The 18,243-nt window shown below is 38.6% G+C and overlaps 1 protein-coding gene across 5 annotated transcripts in view; it reads left to right on the top strand.

The window, feature by feature from the left end:
• Positions 1-1,242: 1,242 nt before the first annotated feature.
• Positions 1,243-18,243, top strand: part of disp1 (dispatched homolog 1 (Drosophila)) — an 85,099-nt gene continuing 68,098 nt past the window's right edge. For 2 of the 5 annotated variants that reach the window (XM_081602119.1, XM_008398140.3), the window contains exons 1-2: positions 1,439-1,620; positions 3,629-3,724. The gene's annotated coding sequence lies outside the window, so the exon portion shown is untranslated. Of the gene's footprint in view, positions 1,405-1,438; positions 1,621-1,833; positions 1,979-3,628; positions 3,725-3,867; positions 4,007-18,243 lie in introns of those variants that run through there. The other 3 variants (XM_081602118.1, XM_008398138.3, XM_081602120.1) reach the window with 3 other exon arrangements.

The following is an 18,243-nucleotide window of genomic DNA, read 5'->3' on the forward strand; positions in this document are numbered from 1 at the left end:
AGAGAAAACAAGAAAACAAAAGAAAGCTCTGGGGCGGAGCTGCACCTCGAAGGCGGGGTTAGGCCCACCAAGGCATTTCACATTGAATGGTTGCTAGAGGCTAGAGGATTTCTCAAACATGCATGAAAGAATCAAAGCAACCCTCCAGATGTTTTGAAACATATATTTTAGTTTTGTTATGGATGTGCAAAGTCTAGGTCGTTGACCCAGCTGTTCAGCAGTTAGAGAGATGGAATTAAATGAGGTTTAATTGTGGAATGTGCAGAAACCAGGTGGCTAACTTGGTATGCAAATAAATTGGACACTTCTACTGAAAAACAGAGGTCACTCATGTTAACCATTAATATTTTTCAGCCTGTGCCTGTTTTGCATTTGCAGAGCTGGTGCAGTTGCATTTTATCGTTCTGTTCTCTGCCCTGTGGGCATGCAAGCTTTAACTCCATTTGGTTTTCTTAATTAGCTCTAAGTTACCCACTTTCTATCAAAGTTCATCAAAAACATTTGATTTGAAAATAGGCATCAACTTAACTGCAAAAACACATACATGGAAATGTAATGAAATGTAATTTCCATACATGGAAATGGGCTTGATGTAAATGTATAGCTAGTTATCACTAAACACCTAAAGAAAGTGGCCAGTTATTAGATTTATAAGGTCAAATTTTTTGAAAGCTGTTTTTTTTTTCTTTTCTTTTTTTTTTACTTTGTGTATTGACATTGATTGTGTTTTGTAAATGTGAGGTATGACAAAAACAAAGAAGAAATCTTTAAGGGAAAAGCCCCCAAACAAATCTCGACACTGAATTTTGTTAATGTTAATAATTTGCAATCAAAATCCGAGCGGTTCAACTGCAGTCTTGTGGTTATATCGCCCCCATGTGTCCACAAGTGGAAAGAAACCGCTCCATCACCAAGCTTGTACGCTATCTTCCATGTGACTTCTTAAATGGCTAGTTTACAGATTCTACATGTAACATGTTCATTCAAACCAGTAACAGGCATTTAAATTCAAATGCCAATTGAAAAATACAGCATTTTGTCTTTGAGCTGAGACATATTTACTTCTGAAGTAGAAGTACGCTCTCTAAAATCTGCGGAAAAAATTGCTCAAACCTGGGCAGACAGGGTTACTTTTCTAAATTAAATGAGTTATTTTTAGTCACTTCCATTCATTTACAGTTTTTTATTTTGCTTAGAGTTTTTTTTTTTCTTTAGGTTTTCAATACGGCGAAGAGCGTGAAAAGGCATGTAGCGATTGGCTCGAGATCGATTCCAGGACAACCACGTCTTGCGCGTGCTCTACTAACTAACCATTTACATTTTTAAATGAACAGTAATTATATAGCCAAAAATGAAATAATGCCACAAAATAAATCACTTTTCTGATCTCCAGGATGCAATAAGGTAAACTACCCCCTTTCTAGTGCCCTTCCCAGTTCCCTTCAGCCCTCCCTGGGCTGCACTGCTGTTTCCTCAGTGCTCAGCAGCCCACCCAACATGGTTTGATGTTTGAACTTAGGCATCCGACAATAACTCCATCTGGACGACCAGGAATACTTTTCCCCATCCCAGTTCTGGCACCGTCCCTGCGTTCGGCTTTCGGAGCCCGTGGCAGCCCGTGTGAGTATGTAGTTCGGCGGTGAAAGGAGCCGCTGTTCAGCCAGCAGCCAGCTGTTTTGGTCAGCGGTTAGCTGGCTAGCAGCGTCACTCAGCTAACATAACCGTAGCTAGCGAGGTGGGGGTGAATTCAAGCTCCATGTTGTTGTTTTTTAAAGCTGAAATGGCGCTAATATTCAGAGCTGGGTGATAGGAATGTGTTTCTGAATGTTGTTCCAGGGGCCTGTGAGCTTCAGAGGAAACGAGCCAGGCTAGCTTCGACTGGGTCAGCTGTGATTTGACATAAGGCCGAAGCTACAATGATAACATCATAACTGGCTCAAATGGATAGAAAACAATACTCCAGGCTAAAAATAAGAGTGTGCGTAAGAATATAAAGCCTACTTATGCACATTTTTTAAAAATCAGGTGCTGAGTTAACTTTTAACTGTAAGAATGATACTGGTTCATAATGCGTATTAAATGTTCACTGTAAGACTAAAGCCACATATAAACAATACTGTATGAGGCTCATTGTGCGCTTGGACACCTGCCTGTGGCAGCAAGTTATGTCCAGAAAAACAAAGTTTATCACCTGGATTTACCACAACTTTTTTAATTTATGTTCACTTTCTGAATTTTAACTACTTTAACTTGATTTTTTAAAAAATCATTTAGTTTTTGTGATAAGTTTGTAGTGAACTTATCCTCATCATATAGCTCTCCAGCCACAATTCAGAAAACTTTGAAGTGAAAAAGAAAGTCCTAATATTTTTGGTGCGTTATTCCAGCTCAGTTAGATGGTCTTATTATAAGAATCTGGAGACATTTCCAAGTTTAGCTGAGCCTGTGAGAAGGGATGTTCAAATCAGATTTTCTGGGTTATTTTCCAACTTTCTGATCTCTCTTTGTAACCTGATATACTAACTAATTTTCAGAAGAAGTAAAATGCTTGAAATGGCAAAGTGCCATAATATGTGCTGCAGGTTATTTTATGGAGGTAGCGAATACTCCTGTCGCAATAATTAATCGCATGATCCATTATAATGCGCTCAATCATTTCCATTCTAATGATTAATACTTCTTTATGGGAGATTTTGTTTACAGAGACTTCATAATCCAGTTTATTTATTGTTTTGATAAATAAAACAAAGAAAAAAAATGGCCAAAAATGTACTGTTTTTGTAAATAGAACAAAAATATTTACTGTTTTTTTCCCTGTAATTTAAAACTGTTCTTTACGAAATTAAAGTTTATTGATCTGTGATGGGGTGAACGTCCATCCATCCATCCAACAGCCTTTTATCAATACTTGAAAATGGTCTCAAAAAACAGTATTACTGTTTATTGCAACAACTACTGGGGCAACTTATTGTAAAACACATTTTTAATCATGACAGAAATGTATTCAGGCGTCAAAGCATAGACCCCTTAATTTTGTAATAAATCAAAGTAGGTGCTAACGTGTAACAGAAACAGTGTTACACGTTTATCACCTGCGCTGCCGGAAATATTTGACGGGGGTTGGGGGGTTTGCGCGTTTCTCATTGATTTTTACCCAGAAAGCACATGGGCAAAAACCGTTAGTGAAACGGTCACTGGGACTGACTAGTATATATTCCATTGAGGGAAAGTAACTTTAACATAAAGGCTCGTTTTGAAGTATAAGCTGCTACTTACAGGCATTGCTTCGAAGAATTCGACCTGGAATGCGGCGTTCATAACAGACGCGTGTGTTCATCTGACCTACCGCAAGCAAACAACCGTACTGATTAAGTAACATAAAAGTCAAGCAGTTCCATGCAAAACAAAACACCCACAGTTTACAGGACACACTTCCTGCTAAAGAGCCCCCTGGTGGTTGAAGAAAAATCCACATATAAACCGGAAAAATACAATGTATGAAAAAAAAAATCTGAATGCTCTCTGGTATTGTTCAGGGGCGCGGGCTGTAGTTTGGGAACCACTGGTCTAGACGATTGATTGGTACATGTCTAACTTAACATTTAGTTTTTGTCTTTTCTCTCATCAGGATTCCTCAGAAGCTGCCAGGTGAACTCATCCTATTGCCACAGGACCAAAAAACCCCAAACAAAAACAACCCCACAGATCCTTCCAAGAATTCACAGTAAGTAAACAAAAACACGCCCCGATTGTTAATTTCACACTTATACTACCAGTGTGAACATGTAATGAATGAGAAGGAGAAGAGACGTGCCAACAATAGCCTGGAGGTACGCTTTTACTCCGTCTCACGCTTGTGCGTTTCAGAAGAGAAGCCACTAGAGGCCGCTCTCACGCCTGGTATTCCCTCTGCTCAACTGGGTATTCCTTGAGTTGCTTTTAAACCAAACAATGTCCTTCAACAAGTAAACATCATCTACAGGGCTGGAAATCATTTACTGATGATGTGAGTAAAGAGACTTCTGTTTTAACACTAGAGTTATGTGTGTGTGTGTGTGCATGTGTGTGTGTGTGTGGTCTTTAAGTTGTTGTGGAAGTGTTCTGCCTCCCAAAACAGTACATCTGCTGTGTGTTTAGCCTAATTTCTTTCCATGGTGATTGTTCAAAAGCGGTTTTGTTTTGAGCGCTCTGTGATTTAGAAAAGGAAGCGTTATCTTGAAGAGAGCCAGGTCTGTCCCGTTCTGAGCTGCATTTCCCCCCCTCCCCCCTCAAAAACGGCTTTGAATTCCTCATGCTGGCCTCCCAGTCCCCTCAAACAACTGGCAGGGACAGCTGTCCATAACAGCTGCTTGATATCTGGTTCTGGCTCCTGTCCGCATCTGGCCAACGTTCCTCCGTGACCCTCTGTTCATCTGCAGGGCAAATCTTTCTGCTTCTAAAATTGGTCTCGATGCTATTTTTGATGCCATTTCGGATTGTGCACCTAATCTAGCGGGTGCGTGCGTGTTTTTCTTTCCTTTTTTTTATTTTTGATGTTCGGGATAAAACCCTGCCGTTACCTTTTAGCTCACAACTCTGGTATTTGTCCTCATTGTCACAAAATTCATCCCACATGTCTTCTGAGATTTAATAGCCTGGTCTGAGCAGGCATTTATCTGCTGCTCTGATAATACGCAGCATTTTTTCCAGATGCTTAATCCTGGCTTGTAGTTTAAAGGAAGATGATGCCTTCTCGTTTGTAACGGAAACGGAAAGTTGGGGAAGAGGTTGGAAAAAGTTAGTAAATCGTGCACTGATCTCTAAAGAGTAATGCATCAAATCAAATGTAGCTTTTTGTCATTTTCTTTGAACAACAAAACAGTGCTTTGTTTCTGAGATTTGTTACCAATTAGTGTGAACAATCCTGCAAATTAGACATTCTAAATATAACGAAAAAATAAATAGTAAAGCATGACGTCACTCAGGTAAGGAAAGGTCGTTTCCTGTGTAAAATGATCTTACCTTACCTGTGCTGTATAATAATAGCACGTTTTCAGCAACAAGGCTATTCAGAGTGCTTTACATGAATTAGAAGGAAATACAAACAAAACAATAAACCAAAGGAAAGAACAAAAACAGAAAAAAAAAAAAAAAAGAGTAGGGATAAAACAGAGTTTTGATTCTCCGTGTTTGGTTCTATGAAGTAGATGGTGCTAAATGTTGATGTTGATCTAAAGTATATATACTAAATGAATCAGCCAGAGTAGATCTGCCCTTATGGACTGGGGATCCAATCTATAATTTTTTTTCAACATTGGGACCAATACAAATATTAATATCGGATCGGTGCATCTCTGCGTAAGAAGCTGAAAGTTGTTCACTGACCAAACGACCGATGGATAGAAGCAACTTTGTAAATACAACCTTGAACTTGACCTGGAAATATTGAATAATTGTTTTTTGGGGTCTATTTTTGTATCATGTGCATTATCTTCTGGTTATGCCATGCATGACTGTAACATGGTTGAAGGAAGGTTCATTTTCACGTGCAGACCAACAATCTGGTAGGGGTTAACCCCGTCGTGTTTCCAATTTAGTTTTTTCCCTTACTGTACGTTTCCACACTCCGCAGTCACGGTGGACGGATTGAGCTGTCGAAAAGCAGCCCACCTCTCGTTCGGTCATTGACGTCTTAGTTGTTGGTTTTGTAATTTATCCTGGCCCGCTCTCGGCGGCACAGGGGTTAATCGTGTTGGGATTCGGGTGCCACAAGGAGCATGACTGCACACTTGGTGTCTATAATTCAAACTTTCTTTGATGTGGAGCCAGAGGACGAAGACACCGGTGGATCCCGCGGACCCCTGTGGCACCAGCATTACTAATCTCTGTCTGTCTTTGTGGAGACAAGAAACTGCTACAAAGCGTGGATTTGTGTCGTCCGGTGCTGACAGCTTGGCTGGACGGATTGTTGTACTGGGAAGGGATGGGGGGAGAGACTGTCTCTGGACCTCGGGAGACAAAGCCCCTCGCCATCAAGCCTGTCGAGTTAGACTTATAAGAGACAAATATTTTTGCCTTCATTAAGGATGAAACACTATCCAGGATTTAAAATTCAAAGTTTCAGTCTTAGCCTGAGAACAGCAGACTAGCCTCTTTGTCAAGAGCATAACAATCTGTATTAGCCAGAAAAATATGCAATATATTTCTTCTTAGAGATCAGAAATGTAAGAATGCCAGTAAGTAGACAGTGTACCAAACAACAATGACAAAAATCCTCCCATTGCCATGTTGCTAACTTCTTCTTAAATAGCCTCCCTTTGTGCCCTGTGTGATGTTATGTTAATATTATTATTATGGATTCAAAATATATTTGATTAAGTAATTCTGCTTTTGTTTTTGTTCTCCCTAATATCCTTCCTTGATTTATTTTTACACCTATTTCAGTAAACAAAATAGGTATTTACTGAAATCAAGCATAACTAGCTAAAGTTGTGCTTGCAAAGCTAGCTAACTTTGGCCTCTTTTTTATAGTTTAAACTGTCTGTTGCTGAATTGTGTCATACAAATAAACTTGATTTGACTTTTTCGTCCTGTTTTTATCAGAAAATTCAGATTTTCGTTTTGGTCTCTGCTCCTTTTTTTATAGACTGTAGCTTTCTGCCTGCATCTTGACTAATAGATGAGACCAGGCTAACCTAAGCAGACAGAGTCATGGATCCTACCACAGAGCATCCGTCACATCAGCCCCTAACTCAACGTTTTTATGGCGCTCGTAATGGAAAGCAGGCAGACTGATAGGCTTTTTTTTCTCCATCCAGTCTCTGGGCTTGAGATTAAAGAAATCGATTGGTGCTCCCTGAATTCCAGATGTGAAATATTACTGGCTCTGGACTCTGCGCCTTTTTTTGACTTCCAGAGGGCCCTATGAGGGAAGAAGTGCTCTGAAAAACGCACCACCACTTATCTGTGTTTTACATTGGCCCCGGCGAAGAACTGTGCCGTATCACTGCTGGCACCACAGCTGTCACTGTTCATATGTGAGATATACTGACGGAAACCAAAAAGGAACAGGTGTTGCGTATTAGTGCCACTGCTTTCCTCTGCCCCCCTCTGGCAAAGGGGAGGTGTAAAAAATAAAAAAGAGTCGTGGTCAATAGAGTTGTCAGAATGGATCATTGTAATGTATGTCTTTTTTTTTTTTTTTTTTGTCCTGAAGAGAAATAACGGGCACAGAAAGGGAAGCGGGGTTGTGTGGTGGTGGTGGGGGGATAATGTGGTTCAGGTGGAATAAGCCAAGAGGCAGATCAGAAACATGGGAATCTCTTTGAACATTGACATTTTCTCTGTAAGTTCTGCTGGACTTTAGTGTTTCTGTGAATATCAACCACAGATGGAAACTTGGAACTGATTTTGACATTCTTGTTTTCTTGACGCAAAAAGATGAGCCACAGTCATTGTTTTGAGTTTTTCCTTGACATAGACAGTCTTTTCTCTTCATTGCAATGCTCAACTTTTCAATATGAAACTGAAACTGTAATTGAAACATTCTTTTTTCAATCTTCTCTGCCAGTAGCTTAGCCAGACATGCAAGCCTATTAATGAGTTAATCTTAGTTAATTCATCTTATCTATTCATTCATAAACTGCCATTTTTTTCAATTCTGAGTTTTCTGAGTGAACAGAATCAAGAGGGTCGACTGTCTTTCCACAACATAAATTGCAAAAGTTTTCATATGCTGAATAAAATAAAATAAAAAAACATAATTAAATGTACAGTGATCCCTCGTTTTTCGCAGGGGTTGCGTTCTGAAAATAACCCGTGATAAGTGAAATCCGCGAAGTAGTTACCTTTAGTTTTTACAATTATTACACTGACATGAACAGAGAAATATTCATACAGGACTGTCTGTGGTTGCTGTTGAAGGAATACTAAAACTTTGCTCCAAGGTTGTTGATTGTTTATATTTCAAAACAGAGGTTGTAGTTTGGTTGCCAAACTACAAAAGTAAGGTCTAAGTCAGTGTTTCTTTTTTTTTTTTTTTAAATTTAGAATGGTTATCTTAATTCTTTCATATGATACCCTGAAATAAAGCCAGATGCAGCTATAATGATCAATAGAGAAGAATTAAAGGATGAATTGGATTAATTGTGATTAATCAACTTTAGCAATTGATTAATTGTTAACTGGAGTTTACAGACTCAAAAAAGGCCATTTGCTGACGAAGCAACATATTCACAGCAGTAAGTAAACCTAAATTTATATATATACATAAATAGTGACATTTTCTTATATTCACCCGATTCAAATTCACCAAAAGAATGCTATGTTATTGCAAATAGGCAACAAAATGTTTCTTTTCTTGTTTAAGGGAATTTAATTGGTTTGGTATTTGCATCTTTTAATGTATTTACAATATTGTATAAAAAGTCATAAGTCTTTAATTGAAAAACCTATAGAATGTGCCAATTCTTTTATCGGATTAATCATCAGAATACTTGGTAACTAAAATAATCTTTAGTTGCTGCCCTAATGACAACAGACTTTTCAGATTATTAAATGTGTAATTTTGCTTTCCATTCATACGTCTGCACTGCTTTGTGTTCTTTCTATTTTTACCAACTAAAACACATTAAAGTTCACCTCAGTGCTGTGTGCTGCTATAACCGTGTCCTTGCATTGTTTTTTGTCTGTCTTTTTTGGTACATTAGTGATGTTAAAAAGGTGTGTTACGTCACTGCATCTGTCCTTGGTTGTGCGGCTCTTCAAAACAAATCCCCAGTCGGTGCTGGTTCTCCCCCGCGGAGCGCAGTCTCATTAGGGTTTGTTGCCCAAACTGGAGAATTCATTCTGGCTGAAGGAACAGCTCAGTACTCTCTCCCAGAGACACATGTTTCTAACTGAGGCCTGACCCTGCAGCTTTGGGCCTTGTCAAATCAGATTTGGCTCAAGTGCCTTCCAGTCATGGGCTCAGTTACCTCTGAACTTGACTCACTGAGGCAGCCATACAAAAAAAAAAAAAAAAATGGACTCACGGTTCTGATAAATGCAGAGCTTATTGAGAAAACAAAGATGTTACCGTCACAAGGTTCCTGATAAATGTGAGGCCAATGCTTGGAGAGCTGAGTTTTTTTCTCTTTTGCCACAGGGCAAAAGAGAAAAATGGATCTAAAAGAAAGAGAATCTGCATGTTGCAATGGTCCAGTCTTGGTCCAGACCTCGGCTTGATTGAAATTTAGCAGTGGAACCTGAAGAGAAAACGGTGGATGAACTACTGCCAGCAAAACCTCAGTGAACTTAAGACGTGCTGTGAAGAAGAGCAGGCCAAAATTCCTTCACATTCTTCTGCTGGAGATTGATAAGGTCAAACAGAAGATGATTACTTTAAGTTATCTCTGCTGACGGTGCTTCTGGAGGCTCTGCAAATACGGCCTAGTCTTACTTTTTCACTTACTGACGTGAAATGGGATTTAGCTTCACTCTACATTTTCAGGTTAACTCAGGTATTCTCTCTAAATCCAGTAACTCTTTGGTAATCAAACTCAAGATATTCTAGTGGCCACAAGTCAAATATAGATGGAGAAATCAGATGTTTTATTATTATCAAGGCAGTGATGAATTTCAGTCATGCGTATGAAAAATATTGGACTTCTGTAATTGCTTAATTTCAGTGTTCTGTTTTTTGGCCCAATCTGTATTGATGATTTTGACCCACTTGACAAATATGACACATATGCTGATGAAGATGCTGGTCTTGCCTCCCTTTTTTCGATAGAGACCGAAACGTAAAACTTTTTTCGTCTTTGCCCTTGTTTTCTGCCTAGTATCTCTTGTCTCTCACAGCTGATGTGAACAGAAGCACACCGTGCAACCGCAATAACAGTCCACTTTGAATCACAGTATGAAGTAATATTTAATTATACAAAGAATTCGGGCAAAAGCTTTTACCTAGAGGATTTATTTTAATTTTTTTACTTTTATTGAAGCATACATGGAGTCGTTCCACCCCTTGTCAGAATCATCCAAATCCGCATCTTGACGCATCAAGAAATAGATTTTATCTCCCCTTAATAACATACACATTAGCTATGGCCTGGTTGTTTTGTTTTGAGGCATACGTTGACATAAAACTGTAACGGTTTCAAAACCACACCCTTAGTACAGGTCAAACCCAGGTAAATATGTCAGAGAACCAAATTTCCTTCAGCTATGTATAGAAGTCACTTCACACTAACTCCATGACCTTGTCCCTCCCTCTGTTTTCCTTTACATTTTGAGAAAACGCCGCAACATTGAGTTAATTCAATCTGTCAGATAAACCAGCCCAGCCTGCCTCACTGAGGGCGCTCTGCTATTTTCAACTGAATTCTGTGGCATCATCAGTCATGTATGGGATTGCTTTTCATTAAAAGAAGGGTTGGTAAGTGCATTGACTGACCAGACTATCAATGTCACCTTGAATATTGTTAAGCTAGCTTAAAGAAAATGCTCACATCCCCCGCAGTAGACGACAGCCGTACACCGAGAATCTGAGGTTTTTTTTCTAGGAATACACAGTGGTAATAGATGGCCTGTATGTTGTTTTCATTCACCCATGAATACAGTGATTACCCTGAGTACAAAGAGTCCTCAGAAAGCCTCATGTTCCCTTACAGAACTGCTGTTATTGCTGAAAAGTCTTTGCTTTGTTCCCTCTGTGTAGATTGTGCTCTATTAAGAGTCCACTCCCTTCTGATTTTCAGCTTTGAAATCCCAACTCCACTCTGTGCATGTATGAACTACAGCAACACCAGATCCAGTCCAAACAGAAAGATCTGTCTGTGACGCGGATTGTGACGCAGCTCCGGGTTGCCGGGGTCTTTTAACGGAAGCAGGGAGACAATGTCAGTGGTGTGGTCTTTTTGTCACGCTGTCCAAAGGGTAGGGGAATATTGTATTACATCCAAAAATATCACTCATCAGCTATGAGACCAATAGAATTGTGGTAAAAAAATAGTTTCTGTAAAGAATTGCAGTTCCGAGTCCTGGGACTTCTGAATAGATTAAAAATGCTCCAAAATTTAGTTTAAATAATAAGGTTGTATGTCTTCGCTTGCTCTAATTTTCAAGTATACTTGAATATCGCCAACTCACTCACTTAATATATTTTGAATAATTCTTTGATATTTTGTTATTTAAGAAAAAGCCAGGCAGCTATGCTAACCTAATACTGGTAATTTAAGTTACAGAATTTTATGCACAAAACATATTTTGTAAATGTTTGTCACTCATGCCAAAACTCATTTCATTCCATGTAACCAGGTTATTCAAGCTGGTCTTTGTTGCTGTTTCGTGGTTCCGTTCTACAACAAGATTTGTTGTGTAATGTCATGGTCTGTTTTTGAGTTACAAAATGTTGGCGGTAAGTTTGAAAATATCACCAGGTAATTTTGTTATTGGAAGATGTTATTAATACCTAAACACCAAATATAAAGTCTTAAAAAAGGCAAACATAAAAAAACTGAAATAAATAAACAGACAAAGCATTGCCTGGTGGGGGCACAAGTAAAGCCTGGTGGCTCGCCAGACTTATTATACACAGGGGGAAATCCTGAATGTCTTGTAACAGAAAACTAAATCAGTCTCACAATATGCAGTTTAACAGAGTCCAGAGTCCATGCAGTTTTACTCAAACTGTCTGGCACGTCAAAATCCACGTTTGACATTTTTGAACATTAAAAGCTTTTCTTTCCTAAAAATAAACATGGGATCTCTATCGGCTGCTGCGAAACTGCCGGTTAGTCATCGTTTTCTCACACAATGTCTGCATTTAGTGCCTGGACCTTTTTCACAGCCTCCGTAGAGACCCATAATGCCTCAGTGTGCGCCGCTTGAGAGAGAGGAAAGTGGCAGCATTGTTGGAAATGTGGACCGTAATGATCACAGCTGGAAAGCCGGTTTATTCTGATGATCTTTTTCCTCCTCTGCATCACTGCCAGGAGGAACAAGACGTGTGCAGTTTGCCTGAGTCTGGAGGTCTTTGGGGCGGGAGGAGTGTGAGCTGAGCAGGAAGTAGGAAGGACATGCAGGATGAGAGGCTGCACGCTCTGAAAAGAACATCAATACGCTCCTTTATCGCAACACATCAGCTCCCTGTTTGTTGCTCTTTTAAAGGAGCTGCTTAAGACACTTTATGCTTCCCTGCTTTCAATTGTTTCTGGTGTCCGTTCCAAAATATACTGATTGTTATATTATTTTTCTTTTTAGATTCAGGTGTTTATCAGATACACTTGCAGTTGGGCTGCAGTTGCCATTAAATACTTCCTGTATTACCACATACTGTAGGCTTTTCAATAATGTTATAACTGTATATGCATATGAAAAGTAGACCAGTCACAATAAATCAATTAATCGCGTGATAAATTAAAAAGAGCTAAAAAAAAATTCCGTTTGCATAATTTATAGTTTTTTCTTTTTCCTCTCTTTCTACCAATAATTGGATGACAGAAGTTTTCATTCTGGTGCTTTGGTCTCAACTAGACCATTTATTAAGGACAGTTTTGTTTACCGAGACTTCAGTTTCCATTTTATTGTTGTTTCTGTTGCTTTGTTTATTTATGTTGGATATTAAAAATGTCTTCCAGTTCCGTGTTAAATATTCATTAGAGTTAAAAGTTTAATGTTCTCTTGCATTATTATGCCATTACCATTATATTACTTGAAAATGACCTCAAAACAACAATATAATTTATCGCAATAACTTCTTGGACAATTAATCGTCCAGAAAAGTTTGTTTTTGTGACAGCCCTATCCATATGTTTGTTGTTGTGGTTTTGCTGTTTTCTTTTCTCTCTTTCTGCAGGTTTAGAGACACTTTATTCTTCTCTGCTTTTGAACGGTTCTGTTGTCCAGACTCTTTGCTTGGGAGAGCAAATACTGACCACTCTTATCTTTCTGATGCTTCAAAATGTAACTTTTTTTAATGCAAGTCAATAATACACGCAAGTCATAAAAAATCCTCCTGAACAACAAATATGAATTCTAACTCGGAATACTTTTCCTACTGGAATAGATAAAGCTTGGGGTGGGGGTGGAGGGAGGGCGGGGGCAACTTTCTGTGAACCAATCAAACAACAGAATTTTCTCTCTCTGTTCTCAAAAATGTCTTCTTCCCTCTGCCAGGACCATTCTGTGCCTAAAGGGATCCAAGTGTGGTCAGGGCAAAGTTTATATTATGAAGAAGTTAGGACTCGATTATCTACACAGGAAATCTGAAAACCTCAATGGAAGTTGCACTAAAATCGGAGTAAATACTCCCAACAGAGTGTAAACATCTGAAATGATGCTAAGGTTGACGAGGTCTGTGAGTTGAAAACCTTATCGTTTAAGTGTAACCTTTTATAGTTTGTTTTTGATCAAATGCAGCAAATCTTTTTCATTATTTTCAGTTTAGGAATGCATTGATTAAGCATTTGTTGATATTTTCTCCACTTTATTCATGATCGCGCCCCCCCTCCCTGAATGGCGTCTATGAGACTGAAACCTCAATAAAATACAAGGAAAAAAAATTGCAAATTTAAGACTCTCTGGACTGAAAAGTATTTCACAGATATATTTCAACTGCTCTCTTTCCCCTTTCCCCCCACAATCAATAGACTGCAAATCCTTATAGATTTTAGCTAGGTGTGTTTATAGTTACCTAACAGGTCATTAGAACGACAGAAAACAAACAGAATCTCTGAGGATGACAAGGTGTTCCTAGTAGTACTTAAAAAATGTCATTTTAATGACATAAAATTGAAACATTTGGGAATAAATGATGGATTCATGCAAAAATGATAGAGAATAGAAAACATTTTTGTTTCAGCTAAAATTGACACCGAAAGATTTATTTGTAAAGCTTCTGAGCAACATTCACATCCTAACCACGTATTCATTTCATTTGAACTTTTTCCTATATTTCCACATTATAACCACAATTTCAATGTTTTATTGTGGTTTTTTGTGATAGACCAAAACAAAATGATTTATGGTTGTGAAGTGGAAGGAAATGATTAATGTTTTTTTTTAACAATTTCAGTGCTGATCAGTCAATACTAGCAATTACAGCTGGAAGATGTTTGTTTTAGAGGCGAAATCTCTGCCAGTTTTCAACATCATTTTTGCTTATTTATTGCAGCAAAGCTCAAGCTCATCCAGATTGGATGTAGAGACTTTTGGACGTTTATTTTTAACCCTTGCCACAGATTATCAGTTAGATCTAGGTCTGGACTTTGACTGGGCCATTAAGTGTTGCTGGAAGGTGAATCATTCTCGGCAGTGTTGAACAGGCTTCCTTCCAGAAACATCCTGTGTTTAGTTCCAACTTGTTTTCCATCAGCTCTGACCAGCTTCCCTTCCCTGTTTTGCATTATAGGAGCTATTTCTCAGTGCAAAACATTGTTAAAGCGTTAATAAAGGAGCCATGTTGTGGTGACTTCCTGAGGGCGGAGTTTCAGAAAGAGCAGGAGTTTCTTAAAGAGGCAGAGCCCAATTTCATGGTGTTAAATTACGTTGACAAATTTCTTGTAAGCCATATTTGATGTCTATACATACAGCATTTTCATAACAACTGTAGTTAGCATAGTAACTTCATTGTGCTATAAAATGGCAGTGTGTTTAAACTTCTTCGCAACCTTATCCCTGACCCGCTGGCTGTGTTCCTTGGTCTTCATGTTGATCTGCACACTTCCAAAGCTGATTGGTTGCTCTTGATTTTGATTATTTTCCTTCAACTTCATAACTCTGCTACTACTCTGTGTTGGTCTATTAATTCAAATACAGTTCATTGAACTTTGTGGATGTAATGAGATTAAAAATGAAAACGTCCTAGGAGTGAGAACTTCTGGTTTTCATCTTGCTCCTCTGTGTCGGTCCCTTTTTCTCAGTGGCTCCTGTCGTATTTTCAGCCAGACTCCTTATAAGACGTGACAGTATTTCGTTTCTTCCTTCGTCCAGAGCGGTCTTGTGTTGTAATCTCTTTGTCCATCTGTCGTTTCTTATTCCGAGCTCTAAATCAGTTCCGTGTAACAGTTTGACAGACATTGTTGTCGCACAATTAGTTTTAATCACGCTCTAATCCTATCTAATCTCATTAGCATGAAGTTTTCTCTCAGTGTTTGCTTAGCTCTCAGCTGAAGTTCTGGATTCTCCTTTCTCTCTCTCTGTACCGGGGAGTTTCCTGTCCTCCATGGGGGATTAAAGTTGACGAAAAGCACGTTCGGGTTGATGAAGTTGTTCAGACACACCTGCGTTCGAACAATCCCATATGGTGCAGCTATGCATGTAGGCACAGGCATGGCCGTACATATCAGCACAAGTGAACTACAGCAACATTTGGCTTGCATTTCCGCAGCAGCTTCTTCTGCAGACGGCAGGGAGGGGATGAGATAGCGATGGAGCTCTTTAAAGTTCTTTGTCTTAAGAAGTTTTTCCTTAATACTTTTTTTTTTGTTTTGGATTCTTGTTTGACCTTGACATGTAGGAGCCCAGGGTCCTAACAGATCCCTGCCTCCTTTCTTTGCTCAACTTGCTGGTTGTTGGCAGCTTGTTGGTCCCTGCTGCATGGTTTCATTGGTCCCTGTTGGATAACAACGTTGAGTAAAAGCAGGATGTACAAGCTGCTTTAGATACAAGCCCTTGCTTTTTGTTGCAGTTTTATTGCACAATCCACTTCTCTACACTATATCTGTCCTTTTAGTATTTCACTGAAGGATTTTAGCTTATGCTGCACGTTTACTGCCCACAATGATAAGTAAGTCCTGTTAAATCTGCGACTAAGCTGCCTTAAATGTTAATGGCGTAGATTCATCATTGTTTAAGAAACATTCCTCAGAGATTTTGGTCTATTTTAACAGGGTATCTGTGAAGCCATTGGAGGTAGAGTGAACTCATGTTCAAGAAACCAGTTTGAGATGGTCTGAACTTTTCAGATACAATTCTCTGTCCTGTACGGGGACTGCCATCTTAAGGGTGTTTTTTACAGATTATAGTCCGGTAGATTCAGCTCGATTGGGAACCAAAATGGCAATATTTGTTACATTTTCAGGTGGTGGGGTTCACTTTCACAGTGGGCCATGTCAAACAATTCAAACACTTTGAAAAACCAGTTTACCACCCTCACCTGTGATGGCGCTGCACCAAGAAACACTGAAGGAAACGGCAAAAAACCTCTGAAGAAGACATTGAGCCAGGCCAGCTGTAGGAACCCATACGAACTGATTAGATCCCAGTTGTCGCCCTTTGGTGGCTGTTATAGACATGCCATGTTTTGCTCTTAAAGAGGAATATTATGTAAAACATTTTCAGTATTATTTGTTATTCCCTCATTAGAAACATACCTGGAGTTTTATCTTGATTCTTTCTCATTCTCATGCATGTTTGAGAAATCTTTTAATCTCCCATGGCAACCACTCAGCCATGCAAACGCCTGGGTGGAACCTAGCAGAGTCTTCCAGGTGCAGCTCATCCTCAGAGCTGCAATTTACAACCTTCACAGCTCCCGCCTTTCACACCAGCCCTCCCCCAATACCCCCTTGCTCAGCTCCTTCAGACTAGCCAGCAGCAATTAGCAAACACTTGATACAACAGCGCATCTGCTGAGCTCATTACAGGAGGTGCTTCTCAGTGCAACGCTGGTAAAAATGTTGCACAGGAGCCATGTTGTGATTACTTCCTGAAAGCGGAGTTTCTTAAAGAGACAAAGGTCCAACTTCAAGGTGCTAAATTACAAAGTGAAATTTCTTATATAGTCATTTTTAAAACAACTGAAGTTAACATCGTTACTTGATTGTGCTATAAAATAGCACTGTGTGCCTGGAAAACTTATTATTCTGCCCCTTTAAATATTCTCTTTCTCTTTCACATTGTACTGTGATTGCTAACATATAATAGTTTTCTCCCATGTCAGAATTTACTTTTGTAAACTGTTTAAATGTTCCGTAATCAGGATATTGTAACAATGTTGTGAACTATGGTTGCACATTGTTAGGAAAACATTTTGTGCATTCAGTGCAGGGCGATTTTTACTATTGCTTTATTACTTTTTAAAAAATGTTTTAAATCTGTAATAAAACTTTCAATAATACACGAAGGAAGCAGGAAAAGCCTCTGCTATGCCAGTGTGAACAATAAAGTCTGAAAGACGCACGTCTCAGTAGAAAATCCTACAAAGCAAACAATGTGACATCATGGGGTCTGAACGCTAAACAAAAGCAAACAGACAGACCTGTCAACCGTCTGACTGAGCAGCAGGATAAAACCGAGAGCTGTCCCAGAAATAGAGGCTACAAGCGTCCCACAGTCTACTAGACCCAAAATAACAGTAAACAAACCCTACCTCGAGCAGAATATGACGCATGGAAAGTAATTAAGCGAATCCTCAAAGTCCACACTCCCTCTCCTGGTTTAGACTTCTTTTTTTATGGATAGAGTAATGCTCGTAGGGCAACAAACAGGTGATTGAAACGTGTAAAATAACTTGTTTATAACACTGTAAAATAGACTTTTGGAGAAAACGCATAAACAGAGCTTTAGCTGTTTACTGCACAAGATGGGTAAACATGTCAGTTTTGTTCCTTGTGGAGAAAATAAGTCACTTTATTGAACAACCTAACTATGGCAGAGCATCAGGACCACGCAAAGAAAAATTATAGTAAAATCACAAAAATAATCTTAAAATTGCGAGAAAAGTAATTTTATTATGACTACTCTTGTAATATGACTTTGTTTTATTTTGACTTTAATCTCACACGACTTTATTCTCATAACATTATCTTGTAATATTGCGACTTTGTTCTCAGGATATTATGATTATTCTAGTTTGGGTAGTAGTTTTACTTTATTCTCAAAATTTTACGATTTTATTCTCATTATTTTGACTTTATTCTCATGTGACATGATTCTTGTAATATTATGTCTTTATTCTCATTTTATTTTGACTTCTCATAATTTTATGACCTTATTCATATAATTTTAACTTCAGTTTCATATGACTATTCTTTTAATATGACTTTATTCTTGTTTTATTTTGACTTTATTATTATACGACTTTATTCTCTTCACTGTGACTTTATTATATTTCAACTTTACTCTTGTATGTCTTTATTCTCATAATTTTACATTTTGTTTTTTAGTGCGGCTCTAATACTCCAATATGAAAAAACGACTTTTTCTTGATTGCATGTTATGTTTTGGTAGTACCGGTTCATTCAGCTGCATTTCCTGGTTCTGACATAGCAGACCCCAAGG

Source organism: Poecilia reticulata, chromosome 21 (assembly GCF_904066995.2).
Source record: "Poecilia reticulata chromosome 21, P_reticulata-male-v2, whole genome shotgun sequence".
Classification (NCBI taxonomy): Eukaryota; Metazoa; Chordata; class Actinopteri; order Cyprinodontiformes; family Poeciliidae; genus Poecilia; species Poecilia reticulata.